This window comes from Mus caroli, unplaced genomic scaffold (genome assembly GCF_978045245.1).
Source record: "Mus caroli unplaced genomic scaffold, Mus_caroli_1 scaffold_6, whole genome shotgun sequence".
NCBI classification, from domain to species: Eukaryota; Metazoa; Chordata; class Mammalia; order Rodentia; family Muridae; genus Mus; species Mus caroli.
Window position 1 is genome coordinate 23,168,253 of NW_028227261.1, and position 22,703 is coordinate 23,190,955.

The 22,703-nt window shown below is 50.7% G+C and overlaps 1 protein-coding gene across 2 annotated transcripts in view; it reads left to right on the forward strand.

The window, feature by feature from the left end:
• The window catches only part of Man1c1 (mannosidase alpha class 1C member 1), a 140,146-nt gene that overhangs the window by 63,944 nt on the left and 53,499 nt on the right, over positions 1–22,703 (forward strand). The window lies entirely within an intron of this gene.

The window sequence follows — 22,703 nt, forward strand, 5'->3', positions numbered from 1 at the left end:
TTGGATCCAGAGAAGCAAGCCTGATAGGAAACCCCAGGGAAATCTGAAGGGTGACTGGATGCGGGAGCCCAGGGCCTGTGTGTGGACCCGTCATTATCATGGTTGGCGTTACAGGAAATGTGATCCAGACCCACATTCTCCTCCAGTAGTCAGCACTGGAGGATCTCTGCCTGCCCAGATGAGTCACCCCTGTGGCAGTGGCAAGGGATGTGGATTTGAGCAGCTTCATGCATTTATGAATGCAGGAGGAAAGGGGATCCAAAAAGTACAAAATGGGCAAAATAAATAAACAGAATGCAGTTGCTGTCTCGTAAGTGTAGCCACTGCTGACGACACTGCTGACGTCTGTGTTCATGGCCTTTCAGTTTTTCCTCTGTGTATACAGTTTGGATTCTGTGAGAGGGACATTTGTGTTGGCAGTGGTGGCTCAGGCCTTTAATCCCAGCACTTGGGAGGCAAAGGTAAGGTCATCTCTGAGTTCAAGGCCAGCCTGGTCTACAGAGTGAGTTCCAGGACAGCCAGGGCTACACAGAGAAACCCGGTCTTGAAAAAACAAAGACAAAGCAAACAAAGCAAACCAAAAGAATGTGTGCCTGTTGGTTTTCTCATTTCGATGGCTGAATGTTTGACAAAAGTCAACTTAAGGAAGGGAGAGTTTCTTTTGGCTCACAGTTTAAGGGCACCCAGTCTATCTTTTTGGATACAGGAATGTGAGGGGGATGTTGTTATTGTTTCCATAGTGAGGAAGCAGAGAGAGGGGCTCTCTGCTTTTTTATACAGCGTGTTTCCTGAGCAACATGCAGAGAGAGTTGTGTCTCTTTGTGATTTTTAAATCCAATCAAGTTGACAGTTGAAGATTACCTGTCACAGGGTATTTGTATTAAGTTTTTAAAAATCTTTGAGCTAGGTGTGGTGGCATATGCTTTCAACCCTGCACTTGAGAGGCAGAGGCAGGCAGATCTCTGTGTTTGTGGCCAGCCTTATCTACATGGACATATCTAGGACAGCCAGGGCTACATAGACTCTATCTAAACAGACCAAGCAGTAATAATGATAATAATAAATGCTGGACCTGCTTCTCCCTGTGTTGCGCAGGCTGATGAACTCCTGGGCTCAGTCAGCCATCCTGCCTCTGCTTCCTGAGTGGCTGGGAGTATAGTCTGCTCAGCTCACATGAGATGACTTTAGTGGTTTGGCTGACTGGATGGATGTGTCACCATAATTCATGGCACCGCCTCACTAAGGGACAAAGGTGGTTTCTGTTTTTTTCCCATTAAGAATAGTGTAAGAGTTTCACTCCAGGCATAACCACTGGCCTGGGCATGACCTAAGGATAACTCCTGTGTTGGCTCGGGGGGGGGGGGGGGGGAGATGGACTTGGGTGTTCAAGTATGAGGATCTCTGTCAGGAAGCCAGCTGCCTTCTCTCTCTGGCATAGACCTGCCACCCGGTGTCCCGCTCAGCCGCATGGATAGGAAACTGGCGGGGCTCTTCTCAAAGCTGTTGAAATGTGGGCTGGCAGGCTAAGTGGGAATGCAATAAGAAAACAACCCCCTTTCTTCCCTGTAAAGGGGAACTGGTGTTGTTGGTTGGGTGTCTGTGTTTGAAACTGCTCAGCAGAGAGCCAGCTATTGTCTAGTTTTATAGGAAGCACTTCCAGGAGGGACTGGGCTCAATCGGGCTCCATTTGTTACCATCCTAAGGATGTAGGATTGAAGGCACAGCTCTTCAAGACTCCTCTGCAAGGGAGAAGATCACTAGGCATCTGGGACAATGGAAAGATCAAATCCCTTGAGTTTGAAGACCCTAGTGCAGATCCTCCCTCTGGCCATAGCTGTGTGGATGTGCCGGAGGCACTTAACCTCTCTGGGCTCCAGACACTGCCTTTGTCCTGGAGCTTCTGTAAGGACAGCCATGGGAGCATGTCGACCACACATTAGGAGCAAGCAATGATTTGCACTGAAGTCACCGGGAGCAGCCTGGTCCCAGGAAACCTGCAGGGGTCCTGAGTCCCTCGGGTGTTCTGACTGCTAGGAGGTGCTAGGAACCCATCTGGTCCCACAGTACTCCAGACAGTAAGCAGGCTCTGCCCCACATGGTGTGACCTGGGGAAGGGAGGAGTGCCTCCCCACCCCCACTGTCATGTGTGCCCTTTACTCTCCACAGTGTTGGGTGCTGGGCTTGGGGTCAACCGCCTGGAACTCAAGGATGAGTGACAAAGTGGAGTCTCTACCAATCCCCCAGACTACCTTAACCCCTTTCTCCTGGCAGCCTCTGGGGCCTGTCCAGGGTCTTCAGAAAGGGACAGGTAGAGGTGGCCATAGACCATGCCGTACCTAGTCCTTATTGGCATAACATTCTACAGTCAGACAGACCTGGGTTCAAACCCAGGCTCACAGCTTCCTTGCTGAGTGACCTTGGGCTGATCATTTCTCCCTGTTAGCTGTTTCCGGGAGCTGGAGCCACTGGTGGCGCTGAGCACAGCCTGGGCCTGCCTGTCTTAGAGCCCCCATCAGTGGTGATAATTGTCAGAGTCCATGAGAACACATGGAAAAGAACAAGGCTCCCACCCCAGAGCAAGGGAGAGGATTCCAATGGTAGGAGCGGGTGCACTGCCTGGATCCAGCCCGGTGCCATGCGCCCACTTCCTCCCCAGACTCGGTGGGACTGTTGGGTGGCCTCTAATGCCTCAGTGACCTCAAGCCCCTTGAGCCCTGTAGACACAGGATGCTCCAGATCCATCCTGCCCAGCCCCCGCTGTGTGCAGTGCTCAGATGGGACAGGCTCCCACACTCTGGTCCTGGGGACTCCTCTGGGAGCCTGCATGTAAAGAAAGTCCTGAGCTCACAATGGTGTCTCCCCTTGCCAAGATCTACAGGAGCTCTGGTGAGAATGGTCACTGCCTGAGTGTGGTCTCCCTGTGTGGCCCTTCCCCATGCCAGCTACCCTGTGCTGCCCCATCCTTCCTCAGATCAAAGCTGTTCTTTCTCTGAGGGTGGGTCGTCTTGCTGAGGAGTCTCTCCAGCCCATTTTTTGTGAGGCACTTCACTGTCCTCAGTAGCTTGTTCTCGGCCACATCCGGCTCAGCAGGCCCCATGGAAGACACTCCCAAGGCCCCGCTGGCCACCAGAGAAGACACTCTTGGTCTGTCACTCAGGCCAGGGGACATGGCTTTCCCTTCCTCTGTTGGTTTGCCAGATGGGACACTTCCTGCCCAGCTGGATGGCGGAGAGGCATGGACTTCTGGTCCAGATAAGGTTGCATGGTTCTTGCAGAGTGACCAGGGCCTCAGTTCCCTGGGCCTGGGATGATCCTAATTATTGTATATATTTTTTACATTCTATTTGCTTATTTTGTGTGCGGGCACAGATGCACACCGTCGCACAGGTGGAGATCAGCAGAGTTAGTCGTCTTCTATGACATGGGTCCTGGGGATTGGACACTGGTGGTCAGGCTTCCTGATGGACGCCTTTATCTGACGAGCCATCTTGCTGGTCTTTCCCGTGATGATTAACAGGGAGATGAGCACAGGACCTAGCCCCAGGCACCACGGAGACGCAAGTCAGCTGCTCTTACTGTCCTGTCACCGGGACTAGTCTTCAGCTTGGGACAGTGTGTGTGTGTGTGTGTGTGTGTGTGTGTGTGTGTGTGTTTGTGGGGGGGGGGGGGACACAATGGTAGAAGAGCCAGCCACAGGTTGGCAGCCACCTTGTAATAAAGCAAGTGGCTTGGTGTACAGAGGCCCAGTCTCTGCCTGTAGAAAAGGCCAGTCATGAATACCTACAGTGAGAACGCAGGAGGCTGAGAAGTATAAGCTCACTGTGAGAAGCCTTGTCTCCACAGCCAGAGGGCAGGGGGTTAATAACACTTTGCTGTTCCTTGCTGTGTGATCTTGGGCTAGTTTCCTAACTTCTCTGGGCCTGTCTGCCCAGCTGCACAGCGAGGCACTAACAGTGTTTCCACCCCAGGATTGTTTTCAAAGGAAGCGCTAGCTCACACAAGCTGATGCGCATACCCAGAGCATAGGCTGCAGTCTGCAGATAATGCAGGAAGGGCCCTGAGATCAAACTGTGCTGCTCCTGTGTGGTGGAGGCATGCCCAGCTTCCCTGGACCCAGAAACCCACGTAGAGCGCAGGGCTGTTCCCATCCCGTCCCTGTTGCCTTGGTAGGAGTGCAGTGGGCACTGCTCCTCTTGGCCCTCATCTGAGCAGCGTCTTAGAATCTTGTAACAGGAAAGCCGCACGGAGTAAACTAGCCTGTTGCCAACAGAAGGTTCGGGGTGTCCAGGGCCAGTGATCGGCAGCACCCCGTCTTTGCATTCCACATCAGCCAGTCGTGACTGTGGTCATTTTTCTGTCTGGGAATTGAGAACTCGGCCCCTTCCTGACAGGAACACCACAGGACAGAGCCTTGGTACCACTGCAGGGGCCCTTTGGTGGTTCCTTTGTTTGTAGGGTTGGGAAGCTGAGGTCCAGCTTGGGGAAAAGGGACTTGCTGGGAGTGACAGCTCGGGTTAACCCCGGGCCCATTGTGCTCTGTAACACCTATGGAAAGATTAGCCAGATTGTCACACACTGCTTGCCGCTGTGGCCAGGTCACAACCAGATATGGATAAGCTCAGAATGTCAGCACAAAACTGTCTTTCAGGAGGTGTGGGAATTGGGGGCCAAGGGTCCTACACACCCTAAATACACATCCCTCCAGACACCAGAGCTGCACTCCAGTGCACTCCTTGTAAGGTGTCATTTACCCCCATTTACCCAGTGTCCCTCATTTCACAGGCAAGAGGACAGAGCTACTGATCTCCAGGCCTTGCAGTGTAGGCTCTGACGCCCAAACAGTAAGGTAGCATGCAGCCCACTGCCCCCGAGCACAGTGTACAGGGACAGAAAGCTGCCCCAGGGTTGGAGGGATGTGCCCCCCCTTCCTCCACCCACCACAGCTAGGGTCTGCATCACCTGTCTCTCAGCGTCATTCAACTGTACATGAGCGGAGTTTTTAGAGCACAAAAGACTTGTCTCGCACCTAGAAAATCTGCCCAACAATCTTAGGAATATCTGCTTGCAGCCATGCCATTGGCTGTCTGGGCTGAGCTGCGAGGAGCAGGGATTCGAGCATCAGGCTAGGGTTTGAATCCCAGGTCTGCCGCTTACCCATCCTCTGAACCTAGGGTTAGTTTCTTGATCTTCTGCACCAGTTTCTCTATCTGCGCAATGGGTACAGCAACAGCTTCATCCGGTACAAGGATCGAATGCAGCTGACGCGTGTTAAGCACTTGGTGCAACACCTGCCCGCCTGCACTCATTAAGCGGAAGCCGCAGTCAGCATTCTGCTTGCTAATTAATAATAACGACTGATTCTAATCCAGGAAAGAGCAGTGTCTGGCACACAGCGGGCTCTTGATGGATTGTACAAAGAATGAACAGCCTGCCACCGTCTTCTGCCTGGGCCATTTCCTCTTTGTTCCCAGTCTGGCTCCGTTCTCTCATCCCCTTCAGTGGCCTTGACCTCCTGCCATGGAGTGCGCTCGCTCACTCGCTCGGAATCAGCAAAGAGACCTGGGAAAGTGGCTGTCCTGCTTAGTCAGCAAATCTGGTTCCCGGCGTCTTCGCCCTAAGAGGATGGAGGTGTCCCTAAAAGTGATATTCCCCAGCTCCGAGCCTCAGGGTGATTGTGAAAGCCCCAAATTGGATTCTGTCTCTGCCCATGGATTGCCCTATAGAAATGCCGGCCCAGTCCTCATCGTGAGGATGATTTATAGCCCTGAGTGAGTTAAGAGGCAAAGGGAGCACGGTGTGATTTTCGGATCACAGGCTGGCCGTGTTCGGCCTTGGCGGAGAGAAAAATCATCTTCGCCTTGTAAACGAGCAAATAGGATGTCGAGGAGTGAATAAATCCAGACCCCTGAGGTGTCGTTTTTACAATTGCTGTAGGGTGTGTGGCTTAGCAGTTCTCACCCCATGCTGCTCACAGCCTCCTTGTGTGCATGCGCATACCAGCACACCGCCATTCTTCCTGGTCTGTTTCTGATGTGAGTGCTCCTCCCCAGCCCATGGAGCTCCCCTTTGAGAAATCAGCTTTGCCAGCTGAGGAGTTTGAAAAGCATGCCAGCCTGCCCATATCTCCCCAGATCTCTACCGTGCCTCTCAGAGTTTGGTTCTGGGAAATTCTATCTCTGGCACTCCCCAGGAAGTCCCCCCTCCTCTGACCCTCCCTTTACTCCTGGGTGAGGCTGGACGGTCAGCACTCGGAATGGCATCAAGCATTAAGAGGTTTCCAGCCTGGTCTGGGGAGATGCTCAGTCAGTACAACGCTTGCTGTGGTGAGCATAATGGCCTGAGTTCGATTCCCAGATCTGATGTTAAAATCCTGGCCGTGGTGATGCATGCTTGTAACCCCAGCACTGGGGATACAGAGACAGGCGGGTCCAGGGAAGAGATGTCACTGGCCAGCTAGCCTAGTCTACTTATCCATGCTGGACAGTGCCTAAAGACACCTGAGGGTGCCCTCTGCTTTCTAACACATGCACACAGACGCCTGCATACTGATACATACAAGAACTTTTTTCTCTATTGCACATGTGTCCCCTTACTGATGTCTTTTTAAAAGAAAGGATTATATTTGTTTATCCACGCGTGTGGCTGTATGTGGGTGCACACATGCCTTGGCACATATGTGGAGGTCAAAGAATACATTTCAGGGGTCTGTTCTCTCCTTCTGTCATGGGGGTTCCAGGGATCAAGTTCAGATCATTAAGCCTGGAAGCCAGCATCTTTGCCTGCTGACCCATCTTGCCACCCCCCTCTCTCCCTAGTACCTAATGCTTCCCATTGGTTAAGTAATAGCGTTTCAAGTTGTCTGGTGAAAATACTGTTTCTGTTTTATGATCTGTTGTTGTTTTTTTTTTTTTTCCTGGAGTTTTTCTTCTGAGGGAAGAAAAACGTCTCTAGTTCTTGGAACATCAGCGTTCAGCTGGGCCGCTGGCTGTTCTGGCAAGCTGTGCACACACACACATTCCTGACTTGGGCTGGGGTTTGCTTTGAGAAATGACTGTCATCAACTTTGTGAGCGAGTAGCCACACTGTCGTTCCTTAGACAGAGTAGGTCAGGCATTGGGGCAGCCAGCACCCTTCCAGGAAGTCACATGCTTTGGATGCCCCGCAAGCTCAATCCAGAGGCCAGAGGGTGGAAAGGCACAGAGGAAATGAACTAGAAACCTCGGGCCGCTGGCAGATGTGCCTTTGCCACGAGGAGGGTAATTGGGTGAAAAGTCAGCCGCTTCCCCCAGCCCCCCGAGTTGGACAGGCTGGACCCACAGTCACTCGACAAATGCTATAGCCCCATGGGGTCTCCGTGGGACCTTGAATGACAATCTCCTAGCCACCTTCTGATGGTTACAATGCCCCTCAGGTCACCCTGGGTGATTTCAGCATAAACACTTGTCTACAGCGTGACTCACTGGGTTTTCAGGCTTACGGGCAGCTGGCTGGCCACTGGCAGGGCCCTGTTCACTCCCTCTGAGAACGCTTTCTCCTCTGAGCAGTTTCTAATTAAGATGCATTGGGGCTCTTTTCTTTTCCTTTAAAAGCCCTAGCACAGAGCAGAATTTATTTCTTTAGAAAATATAGTAGCAGGTTGTTGTAAAAAGAATTCTCAGGCGAGAGGCCTGGGTTGGTGTCCCAGTACTGGCGCCGGCTGTCACCAGAGCCCACAATATCCTCTGAGCCTTGTCAGCATCCACACAAAGGGCCTGTGCGCAGAGCCTCTGCCTCTGGACCCCTGGCTGTTTATTAGGTGCGCTTTCTGTCTCTGTCTCTGTCTCTCTCTCTCTCTGTCTCTCTCTGTCTGCTATTGCTGACTCTCTTGGCATCTGAAACGTTAGCAACAAGTCCTGCTCCCGTGGGAGCCTAGTGAGTCAGGGTATCTATTCCCAGAGTGAGTTACTGCCATGCGTGAAATGATTCATATTGAAATTGACATTCCCTCCCCGTGGCAGTGTGTTCCACCCACTCTCCAAAGACCTTTCTTTCCTTGGAAACAAGGCTGAGCTGACAGCAACCAGCCCCCTCTCTTCTCACCACGCTGATGGCGCGCACTCGCCAAATTCTCCCGCAAATTCTGTGACTCATTGGAATGTGGATTCACACCGTGGCAATGCCAATAAGATTCTCTGCAGCCGTCTGGTCTGGTGCCCGAGGATGGGGAGGATGGGATCCAGGGAAGACACTCTCACCTGAGGCTTGACAACCCGGATCCAACCCTGATTTTGGAACATGGAATTATTTGGAATTATTTCTTATATGTAATTGCCGCACATTTCTTTCCTGAGATTGAAGCATTTCCTGTTGGAGTGAGGCATGATTAAGACCCAGGAAGTAAAGGAAACTCACAAATCATAGGAAGCTCCTGAAACTTAAAAGATTTACAGAGCCCCACCTCTACTGTTGTATCAACAGTGACAGTTGCTAGGGAGGGGAGACTGTCCAGCTGTGCCACTTGCAAGTCTGGGAGGGAGCACCAGGGACAACACTTCCATGAGTTGTCACTTTGCTGGGATGAAGCAGCTGCCTTTAAGTCACTGGTGCCCATTTAACTAACCCCAATAAACTCATTGGTTCACTCAGCTAGACTTGAGGGAGCCTTTTCTTTGCTCTGTTATTATGTGTCTCGAAGAAAAGCCACAAAATACTTGCAAGGAGGGAAAAAAACCAAAAACTTGAAACTCTTAGGTGTTACTTGAACATCTGCCCAGTAAAATCATAAGCACACACCACAGCGACATCTGCACATATACAGCTGTGGACCGGCCATGCAGACCAAGATGGAGAGAAGTCCCTGGTTCTTTAGGACGTCCTTCCTGGTCAGTGGGTACCCAGTGGTAGCTGCTGTCTTGACTCCTGACACCAGGAACTCCTTTTGTCTGCTCTGAGCTTTTATGCCCTGCACCTTCCAGACATGGGTCTTAGGCTCATCATTCTGTTATGAACAGCAGTTGACCAGAAGACGGCATTGGATTCCATTACAGATGGTTGTGAGCCACCATGTGGTTGCTGGGATTTCAACTCAGGACCTCTGGAAGAATAGTCAGTGCTCTTAACTGCTGAGCCATCTCTCCAGCCCAGTAGTTGGTTCTTTATCAGGTCCTTCAGCCAATTGTATTGTTGCTGGCCGTTTTTGTTTCTAGTATTTGGTTACTATGTATAAGCTACCATAAAAGACTTCTTGTTTATCATGAAATGATACATGGTGTACTTATAGAGGTTTTAGCCATCACTTCAATTAGTTTTAGATCATTTGCATCATCTCCCTTAGAAACCCCATACTCACAGCACATGATTCTACTTATCCAGTTTCCCTCCCCACCCCCACCCCTGGGTGGACTGGCTAATTCTAAGCACTTTATCTAAGTGTTAGGATATGGTCTGACTCTGAACGGACCCCGGCAGGCTTGTGTTTCCATCACTTGCTTCCTAGCTTGTGGTACTATCTGGAAAGCTGTAGCGCCTCAGGGAGGTGGGTCCCAAATGGTAGGAGTACTGCTCGGGGCAGAGCTTTGCAGAGAACACCTGCCCTGTGTTTGGGGATGGCACTACAAGCGCCTGCAGTGTAGACTGAATCACCCCCTCCATGCCTTCTCTGCCAAGATGTCCCGAGACCCTCTGAAACCAAAGGAAAGCTTCCCTCTGTTAAGATGTTGCTCAAGCATTTTGTCATAGCAGCGCAGAAGTAACTAATGCATGGTCTTGGTAACTGGCTTCTTTGAGTATGTTTTGTGTTTCATCCACATAGTAGCACGTATTGGCACTTCACTCTTCTTTATTGATGAATACTATTCCATTGTATGGATATGCCACATGCTAAGAGCTCCGTAGTTGACAGACATTTTAAGTTTCCTTTTCTGTGGCTGTTGCTGTAATGAATAATGCTTCCATGACATGTGAGGGGGGCGCACGGCACAGAAATACCCACAGGGGTGTAAATGAATTATCTTTATTATGAATATTACAGTGAATTAAACTAGCAGCTATATTTCTTCAGCTTATATTATTCCCCAATAACCATACAGAAAAAAAAACAATATTTAAAACCGTACTTCAATAGCTGAGTGGTTAAATGATCTATCTTTACTTTCTGTGCTAATCTGATCACCCTCCAGCCCCATCCCGCGATACTTGCATATTATCAATATTGCAGATTATTGATCTGGGCTTTGGGCTTCAGGTGTGCTTCCATGGTCTCTCTCCAGACCACTTCCTCATGGCTCCAAATCCTACATCCTCCTAACTGATTGAATCTCCCTCTCTCCCTCTTTCTTTTCTCTGGTTGGTGGACATCCCACCATTGTCCTGCCATTGGATGATCAGCGTTTGTTGACAAGGCAGAGAATAAATGGTAAGAACTGTTTACACAAATTTGAGACAGGAAAGTCTTGACATAAGCATTACAAAGCCATGTCTGGATTGAAACAAGATGTGAGGGCAGAGCATTTGAATAACACAAGGGTAACCTTTACAGGGTGCACAAAAAACCTTATGCCTTCAGAGAAGAGAGTGAGCAAGAGTGTGGTCCCTTTGAGTCTAAAGGATGTTCCTTGTGGCTCAGGTGAGGCACTCTGTTGGAAGAGACCTTCTTTGAGCGTAGACACCATGTTCGCAGATGGAGCTTAAAATACCTGCTCCTGCTCCTGCCCCTGCTCAGGAACCAAGGACACCCGGCTTCTCTGTTCTCAGCTGCTCAGAACTGCAGGTTCCACCCCATACCATACAGGTGCTACGCACGCAGTTGGTCTGGTGTACTTCTGCCTGGCTGCTAAGAGCCCTGCAGCTGGGTGAGCCGCAGTGGGTTCACGCAGGCGTGGGGATTGCAGGGATGGCTCACTGACCACAGGAAACAGCACTCAGCCGCATCTCCTACCCTCCAGCCAGGGGCCTCTGGAGCAGGAAGATCACTTTCCACACTCCACAGAAGGCAGCCCTCACTCGCATTATCAGAATCAATAGGGACGATGACATCTTCTGAAAGAGCCCGGAGGAGACAAAGCCCCGGAAGTAAGCTGTCAGCACAGTTTGGTGCTAATATTCAAGTTTGTTTTTTCTTCTCATCAAGTCTGAAAGACGACTTGCAATTCTCTGCCCGTGGTTTTGTTTTGTGTTTTAATGACTGGGTAACACATAATCGCATTTTCTCCCCTGATAACGGTGAATTCTGGGAATAGTCCATTGGAGGTCTTTGCCATTGTCCTACTTGCACCCGCTGTCCCTGAAGAGGGAAGGACAGAAGGAGGGAGCCATGTGACTCAGGCCTTCTGTCCAGGTTACTTCCTGGGTATGGCTCTGCCTAGGGCCCTGCTCCTGAAATAGCCATCGCCCAGAACTGTGTCTGGACATTGTCTTGCAACAACTAGCAGCCAGGGGTGAAGACGTGGAGAGCATGGGTTACTGCATAAGTTGGAGTTTAGTTTGGCGTCTGTGTGCACTGAGTCCTCACTGTGCACCCAGCTAGGAGCCGGGCTCGAGATGGGAAGGAAGGTTGAAAATCAACCAGGCCCGACGGGCTCACAGGAAGGTAGATCAGCGATGCCCACATCTGCCACCGGTCAGAATGTATGCAAAGGGATAATATCTGCCAGAGACCCCTACGGTGTCCGAGGAGGGGCACGCACCCCATTCCTGAAGCCCTAAAGCTGTCATCCCTTTCCCACCCATCTCTGCATCTTGCACTGTGGGGGACCACGGAGATGGTGGCATTTGGAAGGGGTTATGTGAGCGCAGCTGCTCATTCTCGGGTGCCAGGTGGCTGGGAAGGTACACACTGACAGATGACAGTGAAATCCATTCCAGGTGAGGGACAGCACAGGCCACACCCAGGAGGCCACTGTCTGACGGGGGTTGGGAAGTGTGGGAGTGGGGTCTGGGCATCAGAGATCTCTGCGCACTCAGCTGTAGATCACTCCTCATGGCTCTGTGCAGGCTGACTACTTCATTAAGTATAACACATGGGGCCCATGGGCCCACAGAATGTTTTAATTTCAATTTCTTTTCGAATCAGAAGAAAAAAAAAAAGCACATGTAATAATGTACCCAGATGAGATCAGACACATCTTTATAGTGATACAGCTGTAAGTGGCCCTTTTCGCTCTTTGTAACAGAGGAAGGGAAGTTGGGTATGATAGTGTAGGCTTACAGTCCCCACATTGAAGGTTGGAGGCAGGAGGATCAGGAGGTCAAAGTCTAGCCTGGACTAAGAGTGAGAACTTGTCTCAACCAAACAAGAAAAGAAAAACGCGAGAAAGGGGTCCCAAAGACAACCTTGCGAGGCCCCAGGAAGTCATATGGTCCCTGGTGCGTAGAGCTGCCTTTCCCTGCTGGTGGGTCTGAATCCTGGGCCTGTCTCACTGTTGCCCCCAAAGCTGACCTTAGCAACTCAGCAACAGCCTGTTTCCTCCTCTCTTCAAATCAGGATGTTTCCTCTTGAGCACCAGCCATTACATCTTAAAGGGGGAACAGACTCCAGGGGCTGACCTGCCCCTGCTGCACAGGTGGTCAGATCTGGGCTGCCTCTAATCTGAGACCTCTTTCTTTTCTGGGCCGGTAGGGATAGGTGAGGTGGGGGGTGTAGGACCATGCATGTATGAGGGCCTCAGGCAGCTTCAACATCAGGCTCAGAGGCACTCAGAGGAGGCAAGACTGTGTTCTGATGACTTAGAAGGGGGCTGCTCTATCAACACTGCTTGCCTTGGTAGCTGGTGTCCCTCTTCCCTGCATTAGGATCTAAAAATAAAAAGCCAGACTAACCTTCCTCACACGGAGGATGAGAAAGAATCTCGAACACTCCAGACAAAGCTATCGCTTGACATTCCCTGCCACCCTAAGAGGCTGCAGCTCCTGGCTAATGAAGAAGACTTCTGTGGGAAAAAACTGAAGCCTGCTTTCTTGCCTGAAGCAAACCCTGAAGTGGCTTCATTTGAAGGGCTTGAATTCCCAAACATCAAACTCCCTCAGACCAAGAAGCAAGTGCAAAAAAGTTCCTGCAGTCTTTGAAAAATGTATTCTCTGGGCTCTGCCAGGTTCTGGGGGCTGGCTGTACATGTCTCTCCTTCAGGGAACAGGGAGTGGGAGCAAGTCTGGGCATCTCTCCAGGGTCCAGCCTCCCCTCCCAGAACATGTTGGAGTGGATAGCTCAACCCACGGACTGGGGAAGGTGAACCCTCTACGGCTGGGTGGTTAACTAGAAAGTTGTACAGGCTTCAGTACCAGGAAACCTTACGTACCATGTGCTTGCTGCCTGTGTGAACCTCGGGGATGGGAGTTAACATTCCTGTGCCTCAGTTTCCTTTCCTGGAAACATGGGAATTGCAATGGTTGAGGATGGGCTTAGTTAGTGCATCATAAGGACATTTTCTGACTTTGATGCCTTTATTATTAATCTTGGGGTTTTGGTTTTTTTGAGAGTCTTCCGGAGCTCAAGCTGGCCTTGAACTCCTCGTTGTAGCTCTGGGTAGCCTTGAGCTCCTGTTCCTCCTGTCCCCATTCCCTCGGTGCTGAAATTGCATGCAAGAGACACTGTGCTCGGCTCCCATCACCATTATAGACATCATCTTTCTCGCGAATATTTCCTGATCTGTCTTTTAAGGAGCCCCTTCCCTGCTGTACCATCTGTGACTCCTTTAACCCACCTTCCTTTGAACATGGGCTCGCCAGCTCTGAAATGAACTCTATAGTAAAGCTATTCATCTTTTAAAAACACTTTTATTATTTTTTTTAAAAGTACATATCACTGTGTGTTATGCACATGAGTGCAGTGCCTGCAGAGACCAGAAGGGGACGTCATAGCCTCTTGACGTTCCAGGCAGCTGTGAGCTGCCTGGTGTGGATGTCAGGAATTGAACCCCTGTCCTTTAGAAGTTCAGTGCATGCTCTTAACCGCTGAGCCATCTCTCCAGCCCAGATTTGGTACCAACACCTCCCATTGGAGTTTGGTTCCATCCACAGCAGACCCAGTTTGGGGTGGGGTCTGGAGCTGGCCTGGGAATCTGGGTTGAGCACAATATCTCTGTGTCTCTATGATGGTTCTGATATCTTAGACCAGGGAAGCGAGCGCTGCCACAGAACCAGGTCAGGGCCCTGAAGTGACTAGCCCCTGCTATCCCAGATAGGATTTTGGCACCTCAAGCCCCCTACTCTCATCCCATAGGTGCCAAGTCTGCCTTGTAGCTGGGCTCCTGCTATACCGGGGACAGTAGAGGTAGCCTGGAAAACAGCCATATGTGCAGTGGCTCAGCTGATGTTAGCTGACGGACTACAGAATCTGCACACGGCAGGCAGACCAGTTGTAAGAACCCATCTTCCAGCTGGCCACATGCTTAGTACTTGAGACTACTGCCCACCCCAGCGGAGAACATCTCCCATCAACCTCCATACTGTTTCTAAGGCGTTGCCAAGGAGGGGCTGAGCTATGGGTGGATATCAGCCTCCAATGGGACTTCGGTACTTCTAATAAGAAAAGCCTTGAAGGCCAGCAAGATGGTTCAGAGGGTAAAGGTGTTAGTGGCCAAGCCGGATAGCCTGTGTTGGATACATCCTGGGTCACACCTAAAGATGGGAGGAGAGGCCCGATTCCACAGAGAAGGAGGCCAAGACTCTGTCCATCATGTGTGCTGTGTGTTGGTAGTTCCAGCTTCTCAAGAAGCTGAGGCAGGAGGATGACTGAGGACTGACCCAGGTTACATGGTAAGATCTTCTATGAAGAGGGGAGTGTGAAGGAGGTTAAAGAAGCTTTATCGCAACAAACAGCCCATCCCCACGACAGGGCTGGGTCCTGCCTCCCTAGCCCAGGCTAGCTATACCCACAGACACCACCCCTGTGCAGGCCTGGCACATCCTGCTCACCTCTCCTCTGATCAATGGCCAGAAAAGCAGGTCTGTGGCCTTGGGGTTCCCAGCAAGTACTTTATCTCTTCCAAGGCTGAGTGGCTCTCATCCATCCCTTATCTCCCTTCCGGCCTCCGACCAGCATTGCCTGCGTGAAGTTCACTGGATTAATGCCGCTCTCTAAAGATCGGCACTGCGGCAGGCAGACACTATTTTCTGAAGGCAGGTGCAGCCTCCCACCGGCCCCCAAGCCCCACCCCGCCCCCATCAGATGCCAGAACAAATGAGTGTACTTCAGAGCTGCACAGCCCCCAGCGTGAGGAGAGGAGGGAAGCAGGCCCCCCAGAGATGCCAGGCAGGCTGGAGGAGCAGGGCCTCAGCCTGCTCAGCACAGGCTTCCGACAGAGCCCCCGAAGGGCGGTGGTTACAGGGCTTACACATCTAACCGCTTCAGTTTGGCACAGGTCTGAGGTTGCTGGCTAAGCATCTTGTCAGTGTCAACACAGCTGACAGAGTTACGACACCAGGAATACTTAGAGTTTGCAGTTTTCCCGGCCTCCAGCTGATCCTGTGAAAATGTCACTTCTGTTTCCAGAGAGCTGATTTGTGTCCCAAATTTTCTCATCTCTGTGGGAAGGGCCTCTTTGCCAGGTGGAGCAGAATCCTCTCTTCACCTGAGGCTCCGGTGTTAAGGGATCTGGAGACCCGGCGCATTTCACGGCTGGTTTGTCACTGGTTCTCAAGGCTAAGTTTCTACAGGGTGGACTAGTGAATGAAGCAGTGCCAAAAACATGGCCATCTCCTATTTATATGTTCATTTATTAAATAATGTGTCTGTGCATGCACTTGTGTGTGTGTGTGTGTGTGTGTGCGCACTGATACATTCAGAAGTGCATGTAGCAGCCAGAGTGGGTGCTGGGTGCCCCCCTCTATTTCTCTCCACTGTATTCTTTTGAGGCAGAGTCTCTAACTGACCCTCTAGCTTGAGTCTTGCTGCTTGGCTAGCAGCCCAGAAGCCCCAGCGGGGAGGATAACCCTGGTGAGTGGGGGGGAGAGGGGGAAGAGGTGTGTGTGTATGTGTGTGTGTGTGTGTGGTGTGTGTGTGTTTATGTTCTGTGTGTGCTGAGATCTGATCTTAGCCTTCACAGATCTGCAGCAGATTCTGTTAACAGCCAGGCCGTCTCCCCAGCCTGACGCTGTCCTTTTGAAGCTGCTTTCATGGACTCAAAGCCTTTCACCAGGTGGCATGTGCCCTCATCACTGATGTGCCTATGTGTCTGTCCAGTCTGGTGAAGTTTGAGCAAACTCTGTTATCTGTGTTGGCATTGTCTGAGTATGGAAAACAATTTTTAAAAAGATTTATTTATTTATTTTATGTATGAGTGCACTGTAGCTGTCTTCAGACACACAGAAGAGGGCATCAGATCCCATTACAGATGGTTGTGAGCCACCATGTGGTTGCTGGGAATTGAACTCAGGATCTCTGGAAGGCCAGTCAATGCTCACAACTGCTGAGCCAATCACTTCTTAGCCCAGGAGAACAATTTTTTTGAAATAGTTTTTCTGTGCAGCCCTGGGTGTCCAGGAACTTGCTATGTAGACCAGACTGGCCTCAAACCACGGAGATCTGCCTGCCTCTGCCTCAAGTGTGCTAGGATTAAAGGTGTGTGCCACTATAATAGCCTTGGAAGTCTTTTCAGCTCTTGAAATTACTTAATCTGTGTGTTTGTACGCGTGTGTGCTTGAGTGTGCAGCCTTGCTGGAGGAAGTGTGTCACTGGGGGGTGGGCGTGCTCTTAGAGACTCCATGGCCTTGACCCACTTCCGGTTTTCACTGGCAGCTTCATGCATGTGATTAAAAATGCGACCTCTCGACTTCCTGCTCCTGTCACCAAGCCTGCCATATTTGCTGTCCTGCCCTGTCTGTCACTGTGGACTCATTCCTCTGGAACCGTAAGCCAGAAAAAATTCTTCCTTAAGTTGACTTCGGCCATGTTCAATCACAGCTCAGAAAAGAAGTTATACAGAAGGTTCCAGTCAGTCCAGATTCTCCACCCATGCTAAGCAACACTGTGAGGCATTTCATAATTCAGTGCATTCATTTTAATTTTGTATGTGTATTCTGTGTGTGAGTGATGTGTGTGTGTGTGTGTGTGTGTGAGTGTGTATGTGTGTGTGTGAGTGATGTGTGTGTTTGGGTGTGTATGTGTGTGTGTGAGTGATGTGTGTGTGTGAGTGTGTATGTGTGTGTGTGAGTGATGTGTGTGTGTGAGTGTGTGTGAGTGATGTGTGTGTGAGTGTGTATGTGTGTGAGTGAGTGATGTGTGTGTTTGGGTGTGTATGGGTGTGTATGCGGGCACACACATACGCATTCTATGTGTGAGTGATGTGTGTGAGTGTGTGTGTGTGTGTGTGTGTGTGTGTGTGTGAGTGATGGGTGTGTATGGGTGTGTATGCGGGCACACACATACTAGGACATGCACTCATGGGAGTGACAGCACAGCCTTGGGTGTCAGTCCTTGCCTTCCACCTTGTTTGAAATTGGCTCTCTCAATTTCTGCTGCATACGCCAGGCTAGGTGGCCCGAGATCTGCTGGGAGTTCTTGTGTCTCCACCTCCCATTTTGTTTTGGGAGCACAGGGACTGCAGACACGGGCTGTCGCATCTGCTTCCATTTCACGTGGTTTCTGCTAATCTGATCTTAGATCCCCGTGCTTGTGTGGCCAGAGCCTTTCTCCTGGAACTGCCTCCCCAGCCTTGACTCATTAATCTCTAGCCAGTTGTCTTAATGTTTTCCTAAAGACTAGTTAGTATGCCCAAGCATTTACCACCGGCTACTCTGCCTACAGAGTACTTTAAATATAACATCTGTGGAATTCTCTGAAGAGTTTATACAGGAATATTCACATGTCACAGAAGAGGATGCTGAGGCACAGAGAGGTTGGGTACTTTGATCAGTGTTGCACAGCTAGCAGACTAAAGGATTGGAACCCACACTTTTGGTGCAACGACTCAATCCATTTCCTGTGGGAAGAGGGTCCTTTCCACTTCTCCCCCAGCCCCCCAGCCCCACTCTTGCTGCTCTGACTGACCAACCTAAATCCTGGTCCCCAGGAGTCCTCAGGCACTGCCTTGGCATCTCAGAGCTCTGCATCACAGGACCCTGCTCCCTAGTCCCCTGGAAGAGGCCCCTGGAGACGTGTCTTGGGAAGCTGGAGGGTGTCTATGGCCTGAGATGCAGCCAAGGTTAGGAGCCCACAGTCAGGTCTCTGACTGGAGAGAATCCTTGCAGGTTCCTCTGGGGAGAGCCTGGCTAGCCATGCACAGGGTAGTATGGGAGTCTGTTCTGCAGAAGAGAGGGGGAAACACAAGATGGGGGCAGGAGACAGTTAGCTCAGTGGAACTGTATCTAGATTGGGCACACCCAAGACCAAACCCCCAAAGTAGGCCCTATTCTGCAAGGACTTGGGGTACGGATACTAAGACAGGCTTGACCTAGAGAGTGTAGTGGCTATTCCTGGTTGTCAACTTGACTATATCTGGAATGAACTACAATCCAGAATTGGAAGGCTCACCAGTGACCCTAATCTGGAGGCTGGGAGATACAAGTTTCTGACCTGGATCTTGGTATGGAGATCTTGAGGCATAGTGGCTATGAATTCTAGAAAATTAAGACAGGGAGATCTCCGAGTTCAAGGTCATCTGGGATTAAAGGTGTGGTGGCACACATCTTCAGTCTGGGCTACACCTTCTGCTGGAGACCATATAAGGACATTGGAAGAAGGGAGTCCCTCTCTCTCTCCTTCACCTACTTGCCGTGTGGGACTGAGCAAGCCAGTGGAAGCAAGCCAGTAAGTAACATCCCTCCATGGCCTCTGTATCAGCTCCTGCTTCTTGACCTGCTTGAGTTCCAGTCCTGACTTCCTTGGTGATGAACAGCAGTATAAGCCGAATAAAGTGTAAGCCAAATAAATCCTTTCCTCCCCAACTTGCTTCTTGGTCATGGTGTTTGTGCAGGAATAGAAACCCTGACTAAGACACCAGGTGTGTCTCATCTTGTGATCCTTCCTGGACCTGTGTCAGCAGCTCTGCCCTTTGGAGATAACTGGAGGCTTGACTGCCTCTACCTTGGGCCTGTAGTACCAAGCTAGAGTCTAGGATTCCTGCCCCTGCCACCTTCCAGTCCAGAAGAAAAGATGCAGAGTGGGGAGGGCTTGCCCTGAGCTGGGCCCAGTCATGTCTCCTCGATTTAGCTATAGATTGCGCTTGATGATACAGGCTCAGAATATTCATTCAACTAATCACGCGAGTTATTTCTGCAATTTAGGTCTTCGAATAAGTGCACCCGGTTGCTGAATATGTGATCAGCCCCAGATTTTTCATTCTTTAAAACCCGGGGAGCAGAAATACCAACCGGAGGTCGTCAGCACACAGCAGAGCTTTGCTGAGGCAGGGAAATCAGGCTGCACAGAATGCTGGCCCCCGGTCCTCCCCACAGGCTGCCTCTTGCCTGCAGAGCCCAGGTCGGGGAGCTTTCTCTGGCCAACCAGGATGGTGGCAATCAATAAGACAATCTTTTCTCATTCTCTTACTTAACTCAGAGAATTGGTTTGCCGTGCTTCTGCGACGGCATCTGGGGGAAAGAATGCACCGGAGGGGTTGGAGGGAGGGGTTGAAGGCTGGGAAAAGCTCCTGCAGCCTTTGAGGTGGGGAAGGTCAGCCTTGTGCTGGATGCTCTGACCCTGAACAAGGGCTCCGCGTCCAACTCCTTTCTGTCACTGACATCGTCTCTGCGGGCACCACCACCAGCTGGGGCTCGCCAAAGCTGTTGGATTTCTGCAGTGTTCCAGGGATTAGATTCAGCACTGGAGATTTCAGAGAGAAAACAGGTCCGGGCTCTGTCCTTACCAGGCTTGAAGCCCCACAGAGTTGGGGCACCTGCAGCAGCTAAATAAAGGTGTGGAAAGCAAGCATGCACAAAGGAGCCCTCCACCTGTGCACAGCCACCGGGTGCTGTCCTGTCCTGGAGCAAAGGTCTCAGCCTCTCTTTACTGTCCCTGGCCACCAGGCTGGGTCCTCTGAGAGGAGTCCTACAGGACTCTGAGGAACAGCTTGGATTCTGCAGACTGGGTGGTCAGTGTGTCGCTGCAGGCAAGGCTGTCGGGAGCAGATGGTAGAGAGGTACGCTATATTTGGGTTGAATCTGTGTCACAGGGTTAGTGGCATAAACTTCCAGACCCCCCCAAAACAGAAGTGAAAGTTTCAGATCCTTTTTTTTTTTTAACCCCACAGGATCCAAGAGCTTGGTCTGAAGGAACTAACCAAACAGGAGTCGTCACTCAGGGCCGGCTCTCTCTAGGCTGGGAGTCTTTCCCTACCCTTCAAAACGTACATGTTTTTAAGAAACGATCCTATGGGGATCTGAGAAGTGACTTGCATCTTGTTCAAAGTGACTCTCCTGTTCCATCATGCTGTGGGCTCCAGAACAGGGCAAGCCTCCTGTCTGAGTCCGACAGCTGGAATGGGGGCAGGGCAGGCTCCCTCGTATCCCCACAGCTTCTCTAACCACAGGCCTGTGTTTCCTCTTCTATAAGATAGGTCTGGTGTCTCCAGACATGTGTAAAGGGGATAGTCTCCCTGAGCTGTGGCCATTATTCATTCACCTGGCCTGCTGGCTGATGAATGGTAACAGGCACAAAAGGTCTCAGAATAATTTGTGGGCGAACACAATAATAGCAATCAGTAACGTTTATTGAACGCTTACTGTGCGCCGAACACAGCTCTGCACGTCCCTTAAAGATTACTGCTAATATTAAAAATCCTATTGATTTCTACAAGTTTTCTCTGATTGGGGAAAGGCCACTGCGGTTTGGTTTTCGGGTCAGGGAATGAGATGATTTGAGGGAACCTAATGGCTTCCTGAGAACAGATCTCTCATCTCAGAGGTAACCAGCTGGGAAATGCTGAGATAGAGTTGACCCTTGTTATAGCTGCTCAGCGGCCTTCACGCACCTGCTCCTGCCCTTTGTTCGGAACCTGAGGGCTAACGGCTTAGCTAATATGAGAAACAGGGCTTCCTGAAAAAGGACTAGTAATTGGTATCACTGGACAGGCCCTGGGTGACTGCTTCTCACCCGGCAGGTGTAATTTTAAGAAAGGCCTTGTTCCTCCTCGGGCCTCAGATGCCTCCTCATTCTTTGGAATGCTGAACTCGGTGTAACAGTTAGCTACTGCTGTGTAACAAAGCACCCTGAGACTGGGTGTTGACAAGCAAAGGCCTGTGTTCTTTCCGATGCGCCTTGATGTGTGGTAGAGCCTTGCTTGGCTAGGCTAACTTGTGTGGCGTTAGTCATCTGGGAGCTGCTTGGTCCAAGATGGCCTTGAATTACTCAGCTTTATTCTGTCTGAACCTGAGCTCCTTTGCAAGGCAGAGTCAAAATCCAAGAGATTAGGGTGAGGTACACATAGCCCCCTGAAAACCCAGATTCAGAATCGCACACCGTCGTGCCCTGTGCCTGTTGATGGTCAAAGCAGTGAAAGGCCAGTCCAGGAACGAAGGGGGAGCATGCTGAGTCTGTCTGTTGACAGGAGCAGCTGCTGGGTCACATGCCCAAAGCCATGAACACAGAGAGGGAGGGGTGGAGAATCAGGAATGTGGTAGGGTCACAGCCACCTCCCCTTCCTCTAGAATATCTCTATGACCAGAGAGTTCAGGGCTGGGGGCCTGTTGCAAGGGCCTCCATTGCTAACATGCTTGCTGTATAGTCACGAAAACTCGAGTTCAGATCACCAGTGCTCACATACAACCCTGGACGAGGTGGTATGTGTCTGTAATTCTTGGGAAAGGTAGAGAGAATCCCTGAGGCTTGCTGACCAGCCGACATAGCCGAATCACTGAGCTCTCGGGTTCAGGGAGAGAGCCCTGTTTCAAAAACAATGAAGTGGAGAAGGCTGGCAAAATGGTCTAGTGAGCAGAGACACTTGACGCCAATCCTGGTTGCCTGAATTCAGTGCCAGGGACCTATACAGTGGAGGGAGAGAGCTGACCCTAAGGTGTCCTCTGACCTCCACACACACACATACAAGTGACACATATACAAGCTCACACATGTACATTGTACAACCGCCCTCACACAAGTGAGCATCACACACACATGTACATAACACACACAGAGACACACAAGTGGCACGTGCTAACAAATGCACACACACACACACACAAGTGACACATGCGCAAGCTCACACATGCACATTGTACACCCACCCTCACACAAGTGAGCATCACACACACATGTACATAACACACACAGAGACACACAAGTGGCACGTGCTAACAAATGCACACACACACACACAAGTGACACATGCGCAAGCTCACACATGCACATTGTACACCCACCCTCACACAAGTGGCACATGTGCTCACACATGTGAATCACACACACACAAATAGCACATGCTAACACATGCACATCCTTCACACACACACACACACAAGCAGCACACGTGTCACACATATATCTCCCCTCACATGTACACCCCCCACAACTGGCACACATGTTCACACATGTGAATCACACACAAGCAGCACATGGGTCATACATGCACATCACAGGCATGCTAACACATGTACTTCTACACACACATATAAGCAGAGTGAGTGCTCACACATGTACATCTCCCCTCACATGCATATCCCCCCACAAGTGGCATATGTGCCCACACATATGCACCCCCACACACACACAAGCACCACATGTACTCATACATACCCCCCCAGGCATCCCATGTGCTCACACATGCTCATCCTTCACACACATACACATACAAGCG